Source organism: Takifugu flavidus, chromosome 11 (genome assembly GCF_003711565.1).
Source record: "Takifugu flavidus isolate HTHZ2018 chromosome 11, ASM371156v2, whole genome shotgun sequence".
Lineage (NCBI taxonomy): Eukaryota > Metazoa > Chordata > Actinopteri > Tetraodontiformes > Tetraodontidae > Takifugu > Takifugu flavidus.
The window spans coordinates 7,135,956-7,152,772 of NC_079530.1; positions in this window are offsets into that span (position 1 = coordinate 7,135,956).

The window sequence follows — 16,817 nt, forward strand, 5'->3', positions numbered from 1 at the left end:
ACCATGCAAGCTTATTGTTGCTCATAAACACGGTGCCTCTTGCTTTTCCTCTGACAGAAACAGCATCTCCGGTTGAAAGATTCCATCGATTAGAGCCCGCTAAGGCCCGATTTCACCACAAAACAGTTCAATAGTGCAGGAAACATTCGGCTTATTCTCCCAAACAACTCGATGTAGAACGCAAGCTCACATGCGCGGGTGCACAGATGGGCACGAGTCGATTTTTGACAAGTGTGTCAGGCAGACGGCAGAGCTCCAGGTGCAACGAGACACACGTTCTAACGTGCGTGTTTGTTTATTACTCGCATTTGTCTTGTGATCATTCAAAGTCAGCCCCGTTCTGTGTCCATCCTGTAACACCTGGGCCGGCAGTAGCACCATTGATCCGCCATGAATGCCTCTGCCAGTGTCTCCTGATTGTGTGAGTCTTTTGTCTCCTCTATGGATTTTTGTCCTCCTGTGTTTCCATGGTGAGATCTTTTTTTCCCCCGACAGTAATGTCTAACTTTAGGGGAAAATCTCTCACTCTGGTCGTAAATGTGCACGAGCCTGCTGTGTAGGAAAGTGTCACTTTAGATGGAAAGACTAGTGACGTTCTGACAGCTGAATACGAGAGGGAACGCGAAAGCCTGAAGCTCGAACGAAGATGTTTTCCATCCATTCACCCTGGCGATGATTTGCTCCACCATAATTAGAATGCACTTTATCCACATTTAGATTGTGTGATACATACATACTGTGCTTTAATCAAGATTTTTACCCGGCTGACTTTGACAAGTGCGGTGATGTGGGTGGGCCGAAACTGAATGGAGGAGGTGGATGAAAAAACTCATCTTGTCCTTGTGTTGGCTGTCTGTTTCCCTTTCACAAATCAAAAAGATGGCACATGTGCAGAGAAGGGATGGATTTCCCATAAACAAACAAAGAAAATGTCACAAACGTGATGGAAACTCCTGTTTGCACCTCTTCTTCCCTCTTTCCCTCTGCGTCTCTCTGTCACTCTGTCAAAAATCCTCATGCTCGTGGCCTACTTAAAAAAAAAAAGACACTAAAAATTGCATCCCATCATGACATGCAAGAATACCAGTGGGAGCTGAACATGAAGGCTTGGAGGACCAAGAGAGAAGAAGAACTTCAGGAGGAAGAGGCAAACATCAAATGTAAAAGATTTTTTTCCCCCACCAGTTACAGTGTTTCTGCCTGTGGGGCTGCTTTTATAGTTAGCACCTACAAAGTTTTCGCTACAAGCATTTCCAGAGAGTAGAGGGAAAATGTCTAAATAACCGCCACAAACAGTGCCAGAGTTTATTAACTTTGACTAAACTGGCATTAATAAACTGACCTACTTTTAAGCCCATGTACGTCTGAGTGTAAGCATGTTAGAGAAGCAAAATCGTTATGACTCTGCTGTTAGCAGCTGTCTGCTGTAAAACAAGAAGTATGCAACCAAAAATAAGCGCAATTTTTAAAAGCTAATTTATGGAAAACCACTCTGAATAAATGCTATTGTGAACATTTCCAGTGTTATGTAAATTCGCTGGCTGTCCTGTTTATTGCCACTTTGTCTCTCTGTCATATTTAGCTCGATTAGCCGTCTCAGTCACAGTCCTGCGGGTTTGTGCAGGTGGTTTCCATGGCGATCGTTGCATATTCTCATTTTCTGTCACCTTCATCAGCTTTCACATGAAAATCACTTGTTTCTTACATCCACCATTGTGCCTCCGCACAAACAAACTGCTTGACTGTTAGTATCATTATTGTTAGTAAAAAATGAGAAGAAATGAAAGATTGAAGACTTCTCACTGATAATAATATTCTTCTGTTTTTCTTCAAAAATCTCTCAGTCTAATTGAGTAAATTGAGGTCTAAAACATGTTGTGTTAGTCCCTGAGCTCTCTTGCGCCCCACAGACACCAGTTTTTTGGGTATTAAAGTGGAGTGAGACAGCATTTCATAGCATGACAAATTGTCATGTTTGAAATGAATGAAATGACTCTTTTAGGTGCTGGCATTAACTTGTCCGTGTGTCCTTGGTTGGATATCTAACCCAACACCAGAAAAGGAACGTCTGATAATAATTGAAAATGGAAGATAAATAGTTGGTAGTACCAAGACCCTGAAAGCTCCCATTTTTCACGCATTCACAAAGAGTTTTCCAATGATGGAGAGAAAATATTTCATTTGAGAATAAATCAAGAAACTGGTCCCATGGCTGCCTCAAAAATGCCACAGGGAAAAGGAAAAATACCACACAGCTGAATGTTGAAGAACAGGAGTGTTAAAAGGCTGAATACTAATGGGGAATAACAAATCTCCTGCTTCATTGTCTCAGACTTTGCATTTTTAATTCTCGAGCTGATATATGCAAGGCACTACTTCCCTCTCATAATTACCAAAACAACTGGAAAGAAATCTGCCCCTTTTTGCAATTGCCAGGTTGAAGAGCGCTCCTGAATAAACCGCTCTGTAAGTGTGGCATCTTTGATTCCTCAGGGTTTTTTTATTTTGTAAAACATCACACAGGCACAGCCTGAAACTCTGACCTGCTCAACCACTTCTATTTATCTGCCTATTCTACCCTTCCAAACCTTTACTTTCTCTACACTCGATGCTAATACGTTCCATAAATAGAGAGAAGCATCTCAATGCTATAATACTCCTCACCCACCTCATCTGCCTATGAACAATATCCCCGTACCTAATACAGTTCAAGTCAATCAGTAAATAAATTTACCATGTATTTTCAGTCATGACTCATTGGTCGCGCCGCAGCACATTTGTTAATCATCTCGCTGTCGCACAAAAGGCTAATGGAGAGGCTTTTTGCAAATGACGGCACGTTTGAGCGTCGCGTTTGGCGCCTTCTCGGAATTCTTGGGCGCGTTGTGGCATCAGAGGCAGCATTTGACTCCTGTTTTTCCTCATCTGCTGCGGGTGTTGCAGGCATGTGGCATCAAACGTGACGGATTTAAATCGATGAATTTGAGAAAGTGAATTCATAGGTATAATCTGAGGTGCGTGCCGAGACCTCGGAATAAGACAATGCTTTCGTGGAGGCACACGGTGTTCCTTCGACACTTCTTAGTGGATGCCAGCGCAGCCACAGTGTGCCTGGCAAGTTTTACAACATTTTACATGGCCGGTAAATCTTTTGAAAATCTTCCTCTTTTGTTTTTATTAAATCTGTATTTGGACTTTATTTATGTGACCATTCAGGGAGTACTTGACAAGCTAGTTGCCTGAATTAAATCTTTGCAAGTTTTGCTCAGGCAGCTGTTGTGCTTAAAGTTTTGACCTTGCGTATTCCAGTTTAATATAGAAAAGATTAAAACCTCTTCTAATAGTGGCCAGTTGTCCAAGGTTACTCAATATCCACCTTGACAGCGAGGAAATCTGATGAACGTGTTCACAGAGATGAAGCAGAAAGTTTGTGCTTGTGAGCTGGAGCAGGCAGCTGCCTCAGGGAAGCGTGGGGGCCTTTCATCACAACAAACAATTTAGAGCGGATCAGATGGAGCTGCATATGTATGATTTCTCTTTATTTTCCTGACTCAGAACGTCTCAGCTTTCAATTATGCTGTCACTCAGCTCAGTCTGGACTCTCAGTCTTGTCACCGGAGCTGAAGAGTTTTCAGTTTCTCACATGTGTGACAAACTGTAATTAAGAATCCTGGCGTGGAAATTTAAGACCTATCACCCCAATATGCAAAACCTGGTGCAACATGATTAAAACGGACAGTCTGAAGAATAAAGTCTAGATTTTTCGGTAAATGTGTGTTCCTGTATCTGATGACGCTTCAATAAAGTAGAACATATAAAAGGTTCTAAAATTCAGAATGTGCTCATTTATAAATTTTGCATTTGTCAGTTTTGTGAAAATGTTCAAGCAAATTAAGAAATATGTGTAAATACTAATGTCATTATACACTATTTATGCATGTGTGTAAGTGTGTGTTAATAGAAAAAGATCCCCCAGGATAACTAATGAGGAAATGATAGCTTGTGAAGTGTGCCCTTTAAAAATAGCAGGGTCGCTGTCAACCTTACTCTGCTTTAGATCCTCCCTCTCTCTCTCTCTCTCTCTCTCTCTTTCTCTCCATGATTTGTATTTTTGTGTGCATCTCTACCTTTTGCAGGTGTTTGTTGCTCTCCACTATTTACCTGCATATTCTGTTCACATCCAGATGTGTAACAGCGATCTGGATCTGTCATCCTGCACAACAAAACTCTACATGACCTGCGTATATCCATGTGCATGTGTGTGCGTGTGTGTGTGTGTGAGTGTGTGTGTGTGAGAGAGAGAGTTAGAGTAAACCTGAGTCCCCTAGAGAGGTATAAGGTGCATTTACGCAGAGCTCCAGTGACTGATGTACATTGTAATGTAAAATACAACCTCAGGGTGAAACAGAGCACAAGAGAGAGAGAGAGAATGAAGATGATGAAGCAACAGGAGCAGTCTGAGCCGAACAGTATTTGCTCTCTGTTATTTATGTAATTACAGTGCTATGAGAAATGCAACATCTAAACTGTCGACATCTAATGGCACAAAATACAGAAGAATAGCATCTATTTATCTGCTGAACAAGTTACACTCACAGAGTTTAAAGCATGTTTATCTCTAAAGCTGCACAATGGTGCAAGCCGATCTGATTTCATAAAGGTATGAAGAGTTGTGCCGGAGGGTAAAATTAATGCGTCTGAAAGTTTATGGCAGCAGTTGACATTTCATGAAAACGTCATATCGACATCATGATTGCACCAAAGGGAGGCAGGCGATCACTAAGGCAACATCATGAAGATCCTTCCAATACCTGCTGAGAAACTAATCAGCCCCCCCAAAATACCCCCAAAAGGCAATTTGTTTGAGAGTTTTAGGGATAAAATGGAAGGTGGAAAAACTAATAGAAGTGATGACAGGAACAGGAATAGGAACACACACACACGCCCGCAATAAAATCCCTAGATAACACCCTAAAAATGTCTCCCAAATATATTCTTTCTCCTCCCCGCTGGTCTGTCCCACCTGTCTATCTCTTATTGCTCCTGTCTTTCATCACCCCCCCACTGCTCCCTGGCCAAATCCTATCAGAGGTTAAATCAATGACGACGCATATCTGAAGGCATCTCTTTATGTTTTAAACGTGCATTCGTGCATCTCTGAGCTGCACTGAAATGAAAACTGCGAGGATGTGTAATAACCCCTTTTTCTGTCCGCTGATTGTGCATTTTAGCGCGCTGTCTCGCAATCATCTTGGCGTTGCGTGCATCAAAAAAAAAAACAACCCACACATTGGCGAGCACGTGCGCCCCTGTTTGTGAGTTTCATTGAGGATGGTAACCAGCGGATGCTAAATAATGCAGCGTTCTGCAGAATGCCTCTCCTCCCCAACAACATCCCCATTAGTGATTCGGGGGTTTGAAAATGTTAATGCTTTTAACAAAGTCAGCCCTCATTCACATCAAACTGGAGAAACTGCAGAGGCTTCCACACATTGCTGCAAGACGCATGAGCATCTCCGACCGTCGGGCTGAGAGCAACGCGGACACACAGAGATACTCGGGGAGACAGAGAAACTGACACAGACACGCTAACACATAAACCAGACACACAGAAGGCTGAGAAAGAAGATTAGAAATTCACTCCTTTGCCATTTGGAGGGTGGGTCTACTTTCGAACTGTCTTTTGGCAGTCTTTATCCATGCCATCTCCTAAGGTTGCGTCACCAATTCTTATGAAAATCAACAATCAGGTCAGAATGGAAATGAAAGCAGACGGTGTAATTCTCCATGTTGTTATGAACAGCAGGCAGGTCGGGAGTGCGCACCAAACTCTAGCATCCAGGGATGTGATCCTTCCATCAGAGGCTGCCTGAATCTGCTGGATCAAGAGAAAGGAGAGAAAAAGAGAGAGGACGCAGGCTTGATGTTTGCCCGTCTGCAGCTAAATGGTTCCAGCTGTAATGCGCAGACTGGATATGATTCATCCTGGTTCGTCTGGCCATTGTCCTCAAGGCTTCCTTAGTTTGGCTAAACTTCTTACCCAAAATGATGTTTAAGAGCAAACCCCATTGTGCTTCATTTCAGGAGAGCTGTTCTCTCCCCATAACGTTTGAATTTTGGAATTTAAGTCACGCTGTTTCTAACATGTTTACACCTGGTTGCGTGTGTGTGTGTGTGTGTGTGTGTGTGTCACACCACCAGTAACCACTGGTCAGACAGCAGTTTGTTTACAGGCTAAGGGAGGGATGCTCATCATCTGAAATGAGGCAATCGAAAACCGACTCGAACTGCAGCAAACATATTAAAATTCAAATGGCGAAGCTGGCATTCAGAGCTTTTCTCCCTCCTTGTTTGAAATTTGGGCCGCATTTGGCAAACAAGGTGAAAAGAACCAAGCCCTCGGTTTAAATACCCCCCCCAAAAAAAGTGACAGAGGAAGACTTTATCTTTTTCAAATGACTGAATTCAAATGAACTCGCGGAGCAACAGAAAATGTTCAGTTTAAACTGCCTGAGGCAGAAAGGGAGAAATAAACATGCTCTGCACGCTTCCTTTTGTTATTCCTCTGTCTTTTGGTTCAAAAATGGAGGAGGATTTAGAGGAATTCTTCATCCCTCTGACTTTTCACAGAAAAAAATACATTATGGTACGCTTCAAAATTCAAAATAGAGGATTTCGGGGGGGAAAAAAACCCTCTTCATTCTTAATTATCTAATTAGCCCTTCCTGTTCACGCTGTGATTGTGTTGCTGGAGGCGGCTTGAGAAAAGTCTCTCAATCATAATGTGTGTTTAACGATCTGAAGGTCGAGTCGTGAAGCAGTGAGACGGAGAGCATCAAGGTTAAACACTTTCAGTGTTTTCTGAAGGTGATCCCCTCCCCCGATGATGCAACCTCGCCTCACTCCTTACCGAATGGTGCAAACGGGCGCCCAGACTCCAACAGCGCCTTTCCCCCCTTCCACTGCCGACACCCCCCCCCCCCCCACCACCACCACCGTCTCCCCCCGTGTGAGATTCAGATGCCCTCCCCAGCGGCGTGCCGAGCTCCGAGCAGGCCAAACAAATCTGGCGGAGTTGTTTATCGCGAGCTCTTGAATGTCAACTTGGCAGAACCTGCAGCTATCGCTGCTGTGTTCCGAGGAACGAGAGTAATTACAGAGACTGACAGACATAAACACACAAAAGGCTTGTGCGCGATCCGGCTGTACAATCACACACACAAACACACAAACGTGTTTTTTTTTAATGACAAATAGACTGAAGCGGTGCTTTCATGTCGCTCCTGTATGCGGATGCCATTAATGGGTTTTGCCTCACATTATCCTTCTTTACCTCTTCCTTGCTTTCTCTTAATTTTCTCCTTCATCCTTTTTCCTTTACTCTCAATTCCCCTCTCCCCCTTTCCCCCCTTTTTCCCCATCTTTTCCCATTTTGGCTCAGCAAAGACTTCATTGCTTCTGAATTTCATCATGAATCCCTGCTCTGCTCCCACTGCCCTTGTTGCCTCCAAACACACACACACACATACACACACATGGATCTACATGAAAACACACTTGCAAGCTCACGATCAGGACTTGGCAACCAGAGCAACAATCATCGGGCAAAACCATCCATAGAAACTGGAATTCCGTTGTGTGCAAAGACCGAAGAAATTGAGCAGATGGAAGAAATCCCGAGAAGAGCCAGTTGGGATCAATCAAACAGGTTAGCCGTATATAACAGATGACTCTTGTCCAGAACCACCACTGTGATATATTGCATTGATAGGAGTTGTGTGTCAACACGAATGTCTACATTGTTTAGTCCCAGATTTAATCCCTGACTCTAAATGAGACGCATGTGTGAATATAGCAGGAGAGCCTCAAGAGCGGCGTGCGGAGCCGGGGCCTGAACGTGTCGACGTCTGGCATGTAATCAGAGTACCTGAGGCTGGAAAAGATAAATGATCTACTTGGCGGGAACAAGATGTCTTCCAACGAGGATGAAGAATCATCCCGATGCTAAAACGGCCCCCAAAGGGGACGTCGAGTGGTTCGTGTGTTGGCTCCGCCCACATCCCCTCCCCATCCAAACCAGTCTAACCATTTGATCAATGGATTTTAAACTGGTGTAATGTGAATCCAAACTTGTCCTTCAGACCATGCTATGAAGTCACCCTGGTCAGTTCATTGTTGTTCTGTGTATGGACGGAAATGTGTCACAGCGTGCACGCACAGGCACGCCTGTTTGGTGGCATTTGCCGTCACACAACAGCCAGCTGCTATCTTAAACACATGACGTTATGCTTCCAGTGATGGTACATCAAACGTACACAGAAGGATTTCCTCCATGCAGTCGGGAAAACAACTGTGATAGGGCAAAAAGGGTGTGGGTGTGTGGGTGTGTGTGTGTGTGTGTGTGTGTGTCTGTAGAGTTTTAAAAAAAGACTTAATCTCATCTCGTCACTTCTTAATCAGTTCTCTCCAGTTCCCTTTTTGGTTTCCGTGGCAACCTTCACTCCTTACAAAGTGTCACATATGGCATTAGTTGTGGGGAAAAACACAGTCTTTTAGTTGGATCGAGCTGATTATTGCGACAGAAATGTCACAGTTACTGTAAATACTGAAACTAGTGATGCTTGATGATGTTGGACGATGTTGATGTTGGTAAACTTTAAATGTGGGCCTAAATGTTATAAAATAATGGGAACCCTTTTTTTTATTAACACCAGCCAGTGAAGTGGACCAGTAGTATCGTACTGGTCAGCGGTTTCCTGAAGCTCAACAGGAAGTCAGAGGTTATGTGAGTGTGTGACTTAGGCTGCTACTGTTTCAATAGGAGGAAGTGAGCATGAGCCCGGACAGAAGAAGAATTCTTGGGGTCACAGCTGACAAAAAAAAAGCTCCTCGTAATCACATTCAACCTCCGTCTCTGCTGGTCTCACGTTGAGTCGTCATGTTTTCTCATCCTGTTGTTGATGATTTAGAGAAAAAAAATTAACTCAGGCTGTGATTAATAAAGTGAAGCAGAATGATTGTATTGCCTGGTTTATTCTCCTGTGATCAGTTCAGTGTCAGTTCCTTCAACCTGAAGTCATAGGTTTTAGTTTTAGTTTTTTTTTTTCTTGCTGCAAAGCAGCACGATAAAATAGTCTTAGCCAACTGGGCGACATCCTCCAGCCACAGCGGCCGCAAGCTGACCTGTGACCTTGAATGATGGAGGAAATCACCACAAGCAGCTGAGCAAACTTGCCCCAAACCAGCACTAGACTGGGAGAGAGATTTAAATTCCAAGGGTCGAAGTGAAAAAATGTGACTCTGATCGGTCCCTGTGTACAACTGACGTGTGTGTGTACGACATAGTTCTTATTTATTATATCTAAATTCAAGATGGCCTGTTTCTAAGGTTTTTAAGGCATTGTTGTAGATCATTTTTGGGTTTCTTTGTCTGTTAGTCCTTATTTTACACAATTATAGTTATTGCCAAGATGAGTCACCAAAGTTTTTAACGATTAAGTGAAACGACTGTGAAAACGATCCCCCAGAAACGCCCTAAAACAAACTGGGAAATATATCTGTGCGAGGAGATAATTTCTTCATCTCCCGCTCTCTTGTCCTTTGGTGCCCTTGTGACATAGATTACCCCACTCGTCTTTCTCACAATCTCTCCCTTTTCCTCATCATCTGCAGTTTCTCTCGCTTTTTACAGAATACGTGCGGAATTGCTGACTTTTGCTTTTATCTGTCACTTTGTTCTCACGCTCTCGCGCATCAGCAGGCACCAACTATTGAATTCAGCCGGATGTAATGTGGAATATCCCATCAACTCAAATCAATTAAGAAGATGGCAGGTTTTTCTAATGAAACGTCTCCTGGTGCCTTCTTAGGTCACCCCCTAATGTGATTCAGTGTCTCCAGAAAAGACAGGAACCACTCATGCACAACTGACTGGTGGACCAACAGGATTATTAAGTGGCTTCAGAAGCTTCTTTCACGATTGCGTAATCTCTTCAGAACACCTCTGCTCCGTCTGAGGCAGAGGTGTTTCCTGGGCTTAAGGACATTGGAGTGATCCCCTTAATCACAAAAATGCTTTTTTTGATATGATATGGGTTTAATGACCTGTAGCCTCCACCCGGTTTGACCACTGCAGCCCTGAACCACCTGATGGTAACAATTCTTAGGCCTGGTGTTGGGGAGGGACGTATATTCGTTAATGTCCTGTGCTCTCTGGACCAGCCTTACTTCGCCGGTTTTAGCAACACTATTTAGCATTGCGACAGCAACCTTGCTGCACATGTTGACTATCTGGTTTAATTTACTTTTCTTTACTGCCGGCAGAGAACAACACCAGGCGACCAAGCAGAGGAGTAAACTGCTCTCGTCAAAGGAGTGATAGAAAAGTGGCCTCATGTCTCCATCCACAACAAATTGTCTTAGCTTCCGCATAAGATACAGTGTTTGCAGCCCCTTTTAAAATGTCAAGTCAGTATTACGGGTCCTTGGGAACTTCTCATCTATTACTGTTCCTGATATTTATGACACAGCATCAAACTGGTCCACACCAGCCATGTGGTGTTTCATAATTCTCTGTTATGGACCCAGCTATTGCATATTTGATGTTTAATGTACCATTTATAACAGAATTGTGGCTGTTCAAATCTCACTATTATCTCACATCTCACCATCTACCAGGAGGCACGTGTGTGTGGAAGGGCCCAGATAACAGTCAGGTGGGGGATCAGTGAGGGGGGGCGGGGCATATTCTCGGACTGTCAGTGAGATTCGGACTCCCAGCTAACTGCACATGTCTGGTATCCCGTACAAGAGGGAAATAATCAGAGCTCCAGGCTGAGTAATGAAAACACGGATGATGTGACCTGATATCATGATTCCATTTCTGATTCCAACTGGGAACCTCTGAGATGTGACCATCAGGACATCTGACAAGCAGAAGCAGGAAGTGTCTGGTCATCAGGGGGCATCAGGATCATGTCTGCAGTGGCAGGGGTTCAGACGAGCTCAGACAGATTATTATCTGTAACACCACTTCAAAAAAAAGACCTTTCCACTGAGAACTGATATTGGATTTGCTGGTCCTTAGAACTTGGAAATTGAAACTTGGAACTTAGAGATGGTTTTAGGGTTGAGGTTACAATTGGGTTTATGTTTGGGTTTAGAAGCTGGGTAGTACATTATGCCTATGAAAGTCCCCACAAAGATAGAAGTACAAAGATGTGAATGTGTGTGTTTGTGTTTGCCTGTGAGTTTCACTTGTGTGTTTCATTTGCAATGGTTTTAAATTGAAAATTCCCCATGAAGAATCAGCAGAATGTCCAACACCATGTGTCAAACAATATACTCCTTTGAATTATTACCTTTACATTTTAGAACAAACACTTTTGACACACTCGGCCTAACTTCCATTTGCTCAGCTCAAATTCATGTGCACTATAATTGAATCTATTGTGCAAGCCCGAAAATGTTTCAAAAGAAATCACAAAAACTAATAAATAAAAAGACACACCCCGCGCACACACGAGCGTCTGGGTGTGTTTGACTCCTCTGTTCTCCTGATATACAGCTCCAAGGCTCCATTATGTGGGATTTTCGCCTCAAAACAGATTCTCTGAGAGCTTCCAAGCCAAACTTTGACATGCAACAAATCCTCTTTCTTCCCTTTCACCGTTTAAATCCGTACCTCTCGCTGCTCTTGGTTAATGCATTTCGCTTTATAGAAGCTTTGCATCTGTGTCGCTCACTGAGGACAAACCCTGTGAAAGCTTTGCTGCTGAACTGTGAAGGTAGAACAGCAGAAACTGCTTATCAATGCATACAGGAAGTTTTAGCCCTTCGGTAGCTTCGCGGGGCCGTCATTTGAATGATAAATTAACCGCCGTCGCATTTATCTGGCGAAGAGCAGAAAGCAGAGGATCTCCGTCACTCCCCCTCCTCCTCACACATCTGGAGAACAGAAGAGCGGCGGAACAACCTGAGAGTCCCGTCACCAACAAACTGAAGTCTGTTATGACGACCACGCGATCTGGCCACCAGCGATTCTACGCAGGCGAGAGCCGCTCCTTGTCCAGCTGGAGGTGTGAGGGGTCAGAGGTCGCCTGGTGCTCTCGTGCAGCTGTCACCATTGGTTGGAGGCTGTAAACCAAAGGTTTCCTGCAACACGCAGCGCTGTTGTGGCTTTTTTACTCTATGTCTAATTGCTTTAATAAACTTACACCTTTTTTAAGTCTGAATGCCTATGCCAGTGCCAATGAGTTGATGTAGAGTTGCCGCAACAAGGTCGAATGATGAGTCAGGGTCAGCTGGTTCACGGTTCCAATGATGGTTTATTGAAGATTCACAATTCACCATGCATGAGAGGTAGCCCGGGCTAAGTCTGAACACTGACAAGAATTGCCCATCTTTTATACTATTCGGAGCCTGGGGCTACCCCGCCCCGGGCTCCTCCTTTTGGTTAGCTATTTTACTCATTTTCCACCGTTAAGTACCATTTTCCATACCTATCAGAAGTCAGGTGTACCTTACATGGTTTTTTTTAAAATAGACACCTCCTTGTTCAAACAGACAACCTCCCATCTCCTGTTACTACGCCTTGGTTACTCTGGTACTTTCCATTAACCCTCTGATAACTTTCCCGGACTTTCCATCTCATAGCAGACATTCAAATAGTGACAAGTATACATGTAGCAGGTGCTCAAACAGTGACAATGACTCGTATACATTGCTAGTACGTTTTATCTGCATAATCATTAACTACGAAGGTCTAATCATTAAATCAAAGGTTAAATATTACAACCACACATTTTGCCTCTGATGCCTTATGCCCGTTACCCTTCTTCACTACAGCGCTTAAAACAAGAAATAAAATGGCCTAAATGACTAAAAGAGCTTTTCCCTGTTTATCGCCTTGATGTTTTCCACATTATTTGCGGTTGCCGTGTTTTCTGTTGCCTCCGTGCTCTTGTTTTGATGTTGGGTCCATCTCAGAGGGCATTTAAGAAGCGACTGGCACAGGTCAAGGGTCTCCTCTCATCCACCCACTCGCCTCACACTTCACTTTACTCAAGCAAATGAACACAGAGGTGGGAGTTAAAAAAATGAAAAGTCTCTTGAGTGGGTAACATCTGATCTCCTGCTCCGTGTCTGTATATGAAAAACCTTATAAGAAAATCATCACATGATAATCACAGAGTGGCGTATAGGTAAATTACATCCATCCGCCACTATCTCACAGTAGATACTTCACCTGATGGCCCACAGTGTTGTTGCCATGATGTTTCAGCCACGTATGTTTCCTACATGCAAAAATGAATAATGTTTCCACCCACTCAACAAATACGAAAACTATTGTTGTTTTTTTTCTTTTTTGCATATATCAGCCCATTTTGTGACTTAACATACATAAATTCAACATGATAAATAACTACTGCCAAGCACAGATGCAAATAAGACTTTTTCCATTAGGTTTTTTTTTTAAATATTCAATTCCGAATGTTTCAGAATATTTATATCCCACCTGCCGGCCCAGCAGGGAGGTGGGAGATGACAATGCCCACTCATGAACAGAGGAGATGGGGTGGGGGGGTGGAGGTTACCTTATCAGTTTTTACCCACAGGCGACAACAGCATCTGGAGTGTGTGTGTGTGTGTGTTTGTGTGTGTGTGTGTGTGTGTGTGTGTGTGTGTGTGTGTGTGTGTGTTAATCTGAGCAGAGTGTGTGTTTAAAGCGTAGTGGGATGATCTAAACCGTGAGGGGGGGTTTAAGCTCATTATTAAGAACATCAGTCCAATTCTCCAGAGGAAAGGAAATCCCCGATTGTCCATCCATCTCACTCTGGATTTAGAGACTGCACTCCACCATCATCCACAGACACACACGCACACACACACACACACACCCCCCCCCCCCCCCCCCCCCCCCCCCCTTCCTATTATTAAGCAGTATTCCCCCAGAAATCAACAGAGAATTGATTGTGATCGGTTTGAGCCAGCGCTAACATCCACCCCCCAAGACACAGGAATAGGATTATCCCAAAGTAGCACGCGGACTTTAAGACCTGCAGTGTTTTTCATCATCTGCAGACAACAGAGTCATAAAAATAACATAAGAGGGAGGGGGTGGCGGGGGGGTGGTTAGGGTTAAATGGTTCTAAAAGCTCCACCCTGAACCAGTGCTGTTCTGGCTTCAGTTTTCTGAATGTTTTCAAGGGAATTTTGAAGATTTTCTTTTTCATATCCAAGTTGTTGTTTTTTTTTTAAACTTAACCGACATTTGAACTTAAAAAAAAAATGCTGCCTCTCCAAATTGTGGGGGAAGTATTTTGATCAGAGTTCCCTGGAAGGGCTGATCAGTGTCAAATGTGTTTACCGTAATGTTGGAGCAGCCGATTGGGTGGGACCGCGTCACGGATGGAAAAGTGTTGCTCTGAAAAAGTATCGAGTGTTGCTCGATACTTTGTGTTGTGTTGTGTTGCTCTGTGACTTCCCCATGTAGGAGCGAGGTCACGCTAGATCCATTTACCCTGACCCCCCCTTCCCGAACACATCCACACAGACACACAAACTCACAAGGCACAAGGTACACAACAGCTTGTGTAGCACATGGACCTTGTGAAATGTGGATTTGTTCATTTTAACATGTTTTTGGTCATTTGTGGAGGTTTTTCCTGATGCAGGAAACATTCTGATGGAACGGCAGGTCAAATGTTCACGTATATTCATCTTCTTAAGGACAAATCCTAGATTTACATCATGGCGTGCAGCATTTTTGTTCCCTCACCATGGTCAGCCCTCTACAACAGTGCTTGCTGCTCCTGAAACATTTCTTCTCTGTAAGTACAAAAATAAATCCCATTTAATAGTTCAATTCAAACCAGGGACCTTTTATCTGTTTCTCACATCACAGACTTCTTTGCTGTTCGATAAATGCACTGAAGTAAGAAACACACACACACACACATGCGGGCACATACACCCACAGAAACAAAATTCAACAAAGCTTGAGATCAGAGACCGTGTTTTTTCAAATACAGCTGTATGCAGATGTTTTTTCTGTATATAAGGTTCACTTCTCCACAGCAGAACATAGCCATCAAAGATGTGAACAGTCAAAGATGGGGTGAGGAATAAATGCTGAGTGCTGCTCAGATTGATGGAAATCAAGGGGTGAATTGGCTGGAACAGTCAAGTGCAAAATAGTTCCCAAAATAGAAAAAAAAAATCAAGTAGTTGGGTTTTGGCTTTATGAGGACCTTCACAGGCATAACAATTGGCCCAGCTTTTATATCTAACCATCCCAACCTAAAGACAATACTAACCCCACCTTAAACCCAAGTCTGAACCCTCAAATAGTCTAATAAAGTTGTGAGGATCAGCCAAAATGTCTCCCCTTCCCAAAAATGTCCTCACGTTGCTAGTAAAATGCAGATTTTGGTACTCAGTATGTAGCAAGTACAAGAACACACAAATACAAACACACACACATGCCCAGAGGAGGAAGACTTTAGTCAGTAGCCAGGGGCAGCATTCATATTTGATGTATGATTAACAAATTAATCTGCAGTCCTACTCAATATGAATTAATGAGTTATAAATAGCACTCATTAATCTTCCATAGAAATAATGACATTAGCATCGGTAAGAGGATCTGGTTAGTTAACATCGCTCCTCTAATCCGCTGCCCACTTTGTGTTTGTGGGAGAGAGGTTCATGTGAACCAGCTGAGTGGTCAGCTCATGTGTGTGTGTGTGTGTGTGTTTCTTCAGAATGAATGAAGTCGCCATCTGCTGCTTCAATGTCAGTTTTAACGATCTTTCATGGATCATTTCAAACTGGCCCACAAATGAATCTGTTTAATGTCCGGCATTAAAATCAGGCAAGCATCGTTGGCTTTAACAAGCAATTTTGGGTGTGTAGTCCAAAGTCAGCTGTGTGTGAGCGCATTTTCCCAATGTTGTGCATGTCATCACTCTGGAGGACACAAACATGGCCACAGAACCATTTTATTAGGACTTTAGGGTAACATCTGGGTAAAACTCCTTGAGCTTCCGGTAAAATTCTTGTGTTTCAGGCCTTTTGTGCCAAATTATATGCTAACATACTGGCAGCATTTAAAAAAATAAAATAAAAACCTTTCTAAAAAATTTATTTACTTTGGAATTAGTGGGAAGTTAATTTGTGTAGATCTTGAGATGATACTTCTGAAAAGCAGTGCTAACACAAATGCTAACAGAGATGCTAAGAGGCGCTAATAGGCGCTAATACAAACTTATTTCTGTTCTTTTTCCAATGATGCTTCTAATTTGTTATCTCTTACTCTGCATTTCTGCTGCAAAGCATTGATGGAACAATTTCCTATTTGTTCTTACACACTTTGAAATGTCAGAAGAACTGATTTCCTCTGTGTCATTTGTAGCACATTTCAGTTCTGCTCCTCCGCCTGCTGATCAGCTGCTTCAATCTTTGCTTTTCATTAAGCTTTTATCACAGCTGTCACCCACTTTTGGCGAAATGCAGCACTTTTTTTCTTTTTTGCACATAAACATGTAAAATGTCAGTTACAGAGAAAAAAAGGGGGGGTCTGCTTCTTTTTGTTATTTTCACTGACTGGCATTTCAATCTTGCGTTTGTTCGAGTTGGGATTTGTGGGAAAAGGACTGAATGTCACAGTGAATGAGGAAATGAAGCCAGTAATGCAAAACACATCCCAGACAGTGCAAAAATTCTCAGAGAGACAGAGGAGGGGAAGGGGGGGCTGGGGAGGGGAGCTTTAAAGGAGGCTACAGAAGACCATTCAAACATAGAACCATCAGTGTAAC